The 9,473-nt window shown below is 54.5% G+C and overlaps 1 protein-coding gene across 1 annotated transcript in view; it reads right to left on the reverse strand.

The window, feature by feature from the left end:
* The window catches only part of SH3TC1 (SH3 domain and tetratricopeptide repeats 1), a 62,765-nt gene extending 60,812 nt beyond the window's left edge, over positions 1-1,953 (reverse strand). Inside the window, exon 1 of the mRNA XM_086407432.1 lies at positions 1,811-1,953. The gene's annotated coding sequence lies outside the window, so the exon portion shown is untranslated. The remainder of the gene's footprint in view (positions 1-1,810) is intronic.
* Positions 1,954-9,473: the final 7,520 nt, after the last annotated feature.

Here is a 9,473-nt window from a genome sequence, read left to right on the forward strand (position 1 = left end):
AAACTTACCCATGAAATGGAAAAAGATTCATAGACACAGAGAGTAATCTTGAGGTTGCCAAGGGGGAGAAGGGGATGGGGAAGGATATAGTGGGAGTCTGGGGGCTAGCAGATGCGAACTATTATATATAGACTGGACGAACAAAAGGTCCTACTGTGTAGCCCAGGGAACTCTCTTCAGCATTCTATGACAAACCATACGGAAAGGAACATGAAAAAGAATGTGTGTGTATATACATATGCATAAGACTGATTTGTTTGCTGTACAGCTGACATTAACACAACACTGTACATTAACTGTACTTCAATAAAATAAAATTTAAACAAACAAACAAGGGAAGTCTGGGCACCCGTCCCAGCCCAGGAGCCCTGGGAGACATGATGACTGACTGTCCCATGGTGTCCTGGATGGGGTCCTAGAACAGAAAAGGGACATTAGGTAGAAACGAAGGGAAGCTGAATGAAGCATGGGCTTTCCTTAGTAATAACGAACAAACGCTGGTCCACGAGCCATTACAAATGCACCGGAGACTGTGTGGGGCTGCAGGAACGCCACGTGCTCTACTTGCAATTGTTTTGGAAGTCTAAAACTGTTCTTAAAAAAAATCATATCTATTTTTTTTTAAAGGCCCAGTAAGGTGGAACCACCTGGAAGTGTACAGAGAGAACAATTAAAGGCCAAAGACCCTGGAGGGCATGTCCCAGGCCAACTTGCTGTGTGGCCCTGGGCCAGCCTTGGAGCACCTCTGTGCCATGCCTCCCCCAGCTGCACAAGGACAGCAAGAGTGGCCGAGCCCGGCTCTCCTTGCCATCCCCGGGGTACCAGGAAGACCAACGTAGGCCTTCGGAGGAGACCCCAGTTCCAGCCACTATGAGCTGGTGGTCTCTAGCAAGTTATTCCACCCTCCGACCTCCCATCCCCAACCCTGGACACCCAGCGCTGGGCCAGGCCCCTCCGCGGGTCACCTGAGACTCTGCCTGGGGCCGCGCCCACAGCCCCCTGGGGGAAGGAGGAAGGGTCGCCAGGCTGACAGGGCGTAAGGGTCGGAGGTGCACGGCCTCGCCTGGGCCACAAAGCTGCCCCCTCACCACCAGTCCATCTGTACGAAGAGTTGGCAGTACACCCCAGGACCCCGGGACAGAGCTGCTCCCCCCTCACCGCCTCTGACCCTTCCTTGTCCAAAAGCCCCCCTTGACAGAGGGGCTGTCCCCAGGGCTGCAGGGACGTTGGCCCCTGGGGGACTGGGGTGGGGGCTAGGGGATAGAGAGGGAGCAGAGACCCCCCGGGGCTGATCCCCAAGGAGGGCAGACAGCCTTAAGGGTGAGGGACCTGGCCCCTACCCCAGCCCTCCAGCCCCAGGCTTCTACTCCTCTCCAGGGCCACTGCTGCTGGACTCAGCCACTGACCGCCTAGGGACACTCTGCTGGCCCCAACACGCATGCTATCATGTCGCAGATGGCAAACTGAGGCTCAGAGGTGGGTCCCTTACTTGCAGGCCAGGGGCTCAGCCAAGATGGGAATCTCTGGGGCTGCAGCCTCCAGGCCCATAAAGAGGCCCACCCCACCCCCACCGGGGAGAGTCTGCAGCTGCTGCTTCACTACTGCTGTCTCGATGCGGTCCAGCTTCACGGCTTGCGGCCCCCTCCTCGGACGCGGGGCTGCTTGAACACTGCCCCGCCCCTCCCCAGCCAGGACGGTTTTGGGGTGCACGCCCGTGCACACCCTCCCCTGGCTTCCCCTGTCCTGACAGGTGACCCTCCGCACTCATGCACGGGGCTGGGGACAGCTTTGTAGGTGGTCTGGAACTTACCCCACTGGGGAAGGGAAGGAGGGAGGCTCCTGGGGCCCCACACCTGCCTCTGCTCCTGTTCTGGCCCCTCGCGATGGTCCCGGCCACGTGATGCCTGTCCCGGCAGGAAGGCACACATTTGCAGCAAGCTGGCCCTCCAGGCTCCGATCAGGTGGCCAGGGCTGTCAGCCCGGGTCATTGGCTGCGCCCGTAGCCGGCCCGCCCCGCCAGGAAGGGGCCGGGTCTCCTCCATGACCTTCCTCCTCCTTATCGGTGGTGGGGGAAGTCAGCAATTCCCAGGTTAGCATTCCCCAGCCGGGCGGGGAGGAGCTGCCTGCAGGCGCAAACAGCAGGAACCTGGCTTCCTGACCGGACCCAGGGGACGTGGGGACACCAGGTGACAGGTGCCACCTCTTGGGTGTCTGTGCCTCAGAGGGGTAGGAGGCTGGGCCTTTGGATGCTGGGCTGCTCACAGCTCTTGCTGGGGCCGGGTTTCTGTAGCTAGGAGCTCAGCAGAGGTCCACTGAGCGGCCCCCTGTGCTGGGCCTGGCCATGCCAGCAGCAGGTCCCGAGGCGTCCAGAGGGAGCATGTCGCAGGCGAGCTTCTAACCAGGCACCAGGTGGCCTTGAACTCACAGTTCCTTGACGCCAGACCCACCAGGTCAGCACCTGCCAGGGCAGGGCCTGGAAATCTGGATTATTAACGAATCCCAGGTGGCCCTGTCATTGGCAAGGGGCACCCCTGTCCCAAATGATATGTCTTCAGACATCCAAATAGGCGGGCAGAGTCACCGGGGGCCTGTGGCAGACGTGCCCCCCTGCCCCTTCTCAGATCCCCGAACCACAGCAGGGCGGCGGCCTTCACTGTGTGACTTGAGGCAAGACTCTTAACCTCTCTGTGCCTCCCGTTCCTGTCTTTGAAATGGAGGAATGGGAGGTACGAGCCCCGGTCATCAATGCTTGTGAGAATTAAATGCATGAGTAAGTTTCGAGGGCTCAAAACTAAGCCCTGCCCACAGATATACACACACACATACACAACACACACAATACACATACACACACCAATACACACAATATACACAATATGCATACACACACAATACACACACATATACACCCATATACACAATGTATCCATACACACATCCATGCACACACACCCATATACATACACACACACCCCCATACACACAATACACCCACACACACAATACACACACACACACACCAATACACACAATATACACAATATGCATACACACACAACACACACACACATATAACATTCATGCACATGCACACACACACACCCATATCATACATATACAGACACACATACAATACACACACACACCCATACACACAATACACACACATACACCCATACACATACATAACATACATGCACACACACATACACCCACACCTATACACACACACATATATACCCATACACACAATACACACATACACCCACACACAATACACACACGCACAATACCCACACACAATACACACCCACACAACACCCACACACACACACTCACAGTGCACACACACACACCAGATGTGCAGTTGTATCAGGCACCCTGTGGCTCTGACCTGACGCGCAGGTGCCGTGCGCTGTCCTGGGGGAGAGCTGGCTCAGGCAGGAAGGGCTGGGCCTGAGCTGGCCGTGGGGCTGGACAGGAGCTGGCCGCTCAGTGCCCGTCCGCTCTGAGGATGCCCGAGTGAATGGGCGAGTGGACGAATGAGGTACAAGGTGCTCTGCTTTGACTCACGATGAGAGCGCAGAGCTCGCCCCCACACACCCTCTGCGCTGACACCTGACGGCTGTCCCTGTGGCCCCTGCCGCTGTCGCCTCAGTCCAGAAACCCGGCTGTCCCCCGTGCTTCCTTGGGCTCACCGGTCAGGCCTGTCCGAGGCCAGGGCTCTGGCCTCAGGGCCCACTCTGCGGCAGTGTCCCCAAGCGTCAGCCACCCATGGTCCACAGGCGATGGGCTTAAAGACCTCTGATACATTTTCAACAGTGCGAAGTAGAGATTCACCCTAAGCCAGGTATCTGGCTATTCTGAAAAGTCGGGACGTCTGAACCTACAGGACTGTGTTCCCCAGCCGCTCACCAAGGGCCCGCTGCACCCTCGTAGAGGACACGCTGTCCTGAGGGCACTGGGAGCGCCCCCCCGCTCCTGGCTGGTGCCCTGCAAGTGCTGATCTGTGACCCTTGTCCCTAGGCCATGGCTTGGCTGCTTGATTTTCAGGAAGCAGCTCAGAGCCTTGGAATTCTCAGTTGTGGCCCCGCCCCGCCCCCAAGCTCCGTCCTGTGGCTTGGCCCTAGGCCTAGGCTGACCCACAGACCCCATCCAGCGGCCTGGGGAGGGTGCCGGTCCCTGGCCCCAGGGAGGCCAGATCCAGGGCTGAGAGGTAGTTAGGTCCTGGCCGCCCTCCTCGGGGGCCCTTCCCCAGGTCAAGGACTGGCAGGGACCAGGCACCCGGCTCAGGCTTACATTCCCAGCACCCGGCCAGGGCCCTTTTCACAGTGGAGACCAAGGCCCTGAGCAGCCCAGTGGCTTGGGCAGACTCTCCCCCCGCAAGTCCCCAAGCTGGGGTCCCACCTCCCAGGCAGGCGATTTCCCACCTCTCAGGTCTTAGGTCTGGAAGTTCTTTAATGCTGGAGACCTGTTCCCTGCCCTCCCCTCCATAACCCCACTAGTTTTCTCACGGGTCCCTGTCTTGTCTTTTCTTTTTATCTGCACCACGCTGCTTGTGGGATTTTTAGTTCCCTGACCAGGGATCGAACCTGCGCCCCCTGCACTGGAAGTATGGAGTCCCAACCATTGGATGACCAGGGAAACCCCATGGAGCCCTATATTTTTCAGTCCTGGGGTGCTGTGGGGCAATTCACAGGTCTCTCTGGGGAAACTAAGTTTCCCCATTTGCAAATGGGAAGCGGCTGGGCCGGGAGCCCTCTGGGGACCACAGTCCCCGAGCGGATGCCTCCGCTTCTGCCAGATACCTGCCAGACCGCAGGTGTCACTGCTCCTCTCTCATGAGCCCGCGTGGGGAGCCCTGACGCCTCTCCTTCCTCTCTGAGAACCCCCTCAGCAGCCTCACATCCGTCCCCCTGCACCTGGCTGTGATGGGCTTGGAACTGGTACAGGAGCCCCAGGGTTTCCATTGTAGGCGTGAAAAATGCAGACCGTCTCGCCGTGGGGACTGTGCTGCGGAGGCCAGAATTCACTTAGACAAACCACCTATGTCCCAGATTTCTTGTCTTAACCTTTTAAAGACCATTTTGGAAATCTTGCTTTAAAGAAACGAAAGCCAAGGGCAACTTCTTTTTTACCAGCCTTGATCCTGAAGGGCGGGCCAGACCACCCTGGCAATCCAGGATGGAGGGGTGTCAGGGGGGTCAGGGCCGTCAGCTGGGCGAGTCTCCCCAGCCTGGAGACGCCCGGGCAAGCCACGCAGAGAAGGGTGGACGGTGGCCTGAGGGGCAGGCTTGACCACTTCTGAGCGAGGAGGACCTACAAGAAACTAGAAGGCTGTAGAAAACGAGTCCCGACAGGCAGAGATACTCATGGCGGAGAAACAAAAGCTTGAGTCAAAGGGATGGCGCTTGGTCTCACTCCTGGGATAAGCAGTATGCCCTGCAGCCAGGGCGATGTGCTAACAGGGGCAGGGCCTGAGACTGCCGGCAACAGGCATGACCCCAGCGACAGCAAGGCAGCTTTATATCTGAATCGGAGCTTGAGGCAACACCCCAAGGCCATATGAACATGGTTCCTGAGTCAGGGTCACGGGGCTGTCTCAGCACACTCCTGTGACGTCCCCTGGGGCTCCCTCCAGGGCTGGGCCTATCCCAGACCACAGACAGTGGGAAGCTGACTTGGTGGCAGGGTCAGCACTGACAACATGAACATATTCTCAAAGTAGCCTGCAAGGGCTTCCCAGGGGCGCTGGGGTGGGCAGCCATTCCCTTCTCCAGGGGGCTTCCCAGGGGTGCTGGGGTGGGCAGCCTTTCCCTTCTCCAGGGGGCTTCCCAGGGGTGCTGGGGTGGGCAGCCATTCCGTTCTCCAGGGGATCTTCCCAATCCAGGGGGTGAACCCAGGTCTCCCTCAGTGCAGGCAGATTCTGTACCAGCTGAGCCACCAGGGAAGCCCAAGAATACTGGAGTAGGTACCCTATCCCTTCTCCAGCATATCTTCCTGACCCAGGAATTGAACCGGGGTCTCCTGCAGTGGAGGTGGATTCTTTACCAACTGAGCTATCAAGGAAGATCAGCAGTAAAGAACTCGCCTGCCAATGCAGGAGAAAAACGGGACTTGGGTTCGATCTCTGGGTTGGGAAGATCCCCTGGAGGAGAGCACAGCAACCCACTCCAGTGTTCTTGCCTGGAGAATCCCAGGGAGAGAGGAGCCTGGTGGGTAATAGTCCACGGGGTCGCAAAGAGTCGACATGACTGAAGTCACTTGGCACGCACGACCTGCAAAGCCAGGCCAGAGGAGGGGATTTCAAAACATCGTGGGTGGCTGAGCCCAGTTCTGGTTTTGAAAATGCTCTTTTGAGTAAAGAGAATGGGTCAGAAGAATGCAAAACTGTTCTCTGTGGTCATCAGAGTGATGAGGTCGGGGCCATTAAGTGTTCATTAGACTCTTTCCCTATTTTCAGGGTGTATCACGCCTATAATCAAAGATGGCTATTTTCTGATCAGAAAAAGTACAGTGGGTAAGGAAAGTGTCTTGGGGTGCACGTTCAGACATGGAGGCCTTCCTGAGCAAGCTTCTGAGCCCGAGGATGGGCTCCCGGCACCACTGTCCTCAGCAGACCTGGGCTCGGGACCTTCAGAACCCCGCCCCCCACTTTTGCTCTTGGTGTAGCCCCCCCAACCCCCACTGTGAAGAGGCGCAGGGGTGGGTGAGCCCCAGGGAGGCTGGGAAAGGGGAGTAATTCTCTCCTTAGAGGCTTTGAGCAAGTCCCTCCCCACTGGGTCTTCTCCCTTTCCCCTTTCCACGTGAGATCAGATCCCTGGGGGTCCCCACCTTCGCATTCAGGCCAAACCCAGGGGCGAGCCCTGCCCACCACTGCCCTCTAGTGGAAGACTGAGCATGAAGCACCACATGGGTCACCCCTCTAGGACCGGAGGGGCTAAGACCCCTACAGTGGGCTCAGGAGGAGCGCACCCAGGCTGTGTTCCTATAACCACCTGCCACCACCCTGGTCTTCTCCACCTGTTAAAGCCCCGATTCCTCATCATACAATAGCTCTGCGATTTTACTGACAGGTAATATGTATCAAAGAATATTCAAACTACTGCACAATTGCACTCATCTCATATGCTAGCAAAGTATGCTCAAACTTCTCCAAGCCAGACTTCAACAGTATGTGAACCATGAACTTCCAGATTTTCAAGCTGTATTTAGAAAAGGCAGAGGAACCAGAGATCAAATTGCCAACATCCGTTGGATCATTGAAAAAGCAAGAGAGTTCCAGAAAAACAAGAGGAACTAAAAAGCCTCTTGATGAAAGTGAAAGTGGAGAGTGAAAAAGTTGGCTTAAAGCTCAACATTCAGAAAATGAAGATCATGGCATCCGGTCCCCTCACTTCATGGGAAATAGATGGGGAAACAGTGGAAACAGTGTCAGACTTTATTTTTCTGGGCTCCAAAATCACTACAGATGGTGACTGCAGCCATAAAATTAAAAGACGTTACTCCTTGGAAGGAAAGTTATGACCAACCTAGATAGCATATTTAAAAGCAGAGACATTACTTTGCCAACAAAGGTTCGTCTAGTCAGGGCTACGGTTTTTCCTGTGGTCATGTATGATGTGAGAGTTGGACTGTGAAGAAGGCTGAGTGCCGAAGAATTGATGCTTTTGAACTGTGGTGTTGGAGAAGACGCTTGAGAGTCCCTTGGACTGCAAGGAGATCCAACCAGTCCATTCTGAAGGAGATCAGCCCTGGGATTTCTTGGGAAGGAATGATGCTAAAGCTGAAACTCTAGTACTTTGGCCACCTCATGAGAAGAGTTGACTCATTGGAAAAGACTCTGATGCTGTGAGGGATTGGGGGAAAGAGGAGAAGGGGACGACAGAGGATGAGATGGCTGGATGGCATCACTGACTCGATGGACGTGAGTCTGGGTGAACTCCGGGAGTTGGTGATGGACAGGGAGGCCTGGCATGCTGCAATTCATGGGGTCGCAAAGAGTCAGACACAACTGAGCAACTGATCTGATCTGATCTGATCTGATCTGCTTTATTGACTATGTCAAAGCATTTGACTGTGTGGATCACAACAAACTTTGGAAAATTCTTAAAGAGATGGGAATATTAGACCACCTTACCTGTCTCCTGAGAATCCTGTATGCAGGACAAGAAGTAACAGTTAGAATCGGACATGGAACAACAGACTGGTTCCAAATCAGGAAAGGAGTACGTCAAGGCTGTATATTGTCACCCTGCTTATTTAACTTATACGCTGAGTACATCATGAGAAACGCTGGGCTGGCTGAAGCACAAGCTGAAATCAAGATTGAGAAATATCAATAACCTCAGAGACTCAGATGACACCACCCTTATGGCAGAAAGGGAAGAAGCTAAAGAGCCTCTTGATGAAAGTGAAAGAGGAGAGTGAAAAAGTTGGCTTAAAACTCAAAAATCAAACAACTATCATGGTATCTCGTCCCATCACTTCAAGGCAAATAGCCAGGGAAGCAATGGAAATAGTGAGAGACTTTATTTTGGGGGGCTCCAAAATCAGTGTAGATGGTGACTGCAGCCATGAAATTAAAAGATGCTTGCTCCTTGGAAGAAAAGTTATGACCAACCTAGACAGGATATTAAAAAGCAGAGCTATTACTTGGCTGACAAAGGTCTGTCTAGTCAAAGCTACGGTTTTTCCAGTGGTCATGTATGGATGTGAGAGTTGGACAATAAGGAAAGCTGAGTGCTGAAATATTGATACTTTTGAACTGTGGTGCTGGAGAAGACTCTTGAGAGTCCCTTGGACTGCAAGGAGATCCAACCAGTCCATCCTAAAGGAAACCAGTCCTGAATATTCATTGGAAGGACTGATGCTGAAGCTGGAACTCCAATACTTTGGCCACCTGATACAAAGAACTGACTTATTAGAAAAGACCCTGATGCTGGGAAAGATTGAAGGCAGGAGGAGAAGGGGATGACAGAGAATAAGATGGTTGGATGGCGTCACCGACTCGATCGACATGAGTTTGAGCAAGCTCCAGGAGTTGGTGATGGACAGGGAAGCCTGGCGTGCTGCAGTCAGTGGGGTTACAAAGAGTCAGACACAACTGAGCAACTGAACTGAACTGAAGGCATATCAGGTGGCTCAGTGGTAAAGAGCCTGCCTGCCAATTCAGGAGACGTGGGTTCTATCAGGGGAAAAGATCCCCTGGAGAAGGAAATGGCAACCCACTTCAGTATTCTTGCTGAATCCCATGGACAGAGGAGCTTGTGGGCCCCAGTCCATAGGGTCACAAAGGGTTGGACATGATTGAGTGACTTAGACGCTTGCACAGCACGTATTAATGGCTTGCAGTGGCGATGCTGTCCCCAGGCACATGGGTCACCAGAGCAGCTCTAGTCGGTGGGTGTTCTGGTCTCACCCTCTTAGAGAGGAGCTATGAGGAGACAGAGTGAGCCCAACATCACCCAGCT

The sequence above is a fragment of the Bos grunniens genome, chromosome 6 (genome assembly GCF_055505025.1).
Source record: "Bos grunniens cultivar Pamir isolate PY7600 chromosome 6, Bosgru_T2T1.0, whole genome shotgun sequence".
In the NCBI taxonomy this organism is placed as follows: domain Eukaryota; kingdom Metazoa; phylum Chordata; class Mammalia; order Artiodactyla; family Bovidae; genus Bos; species Bos grunniens.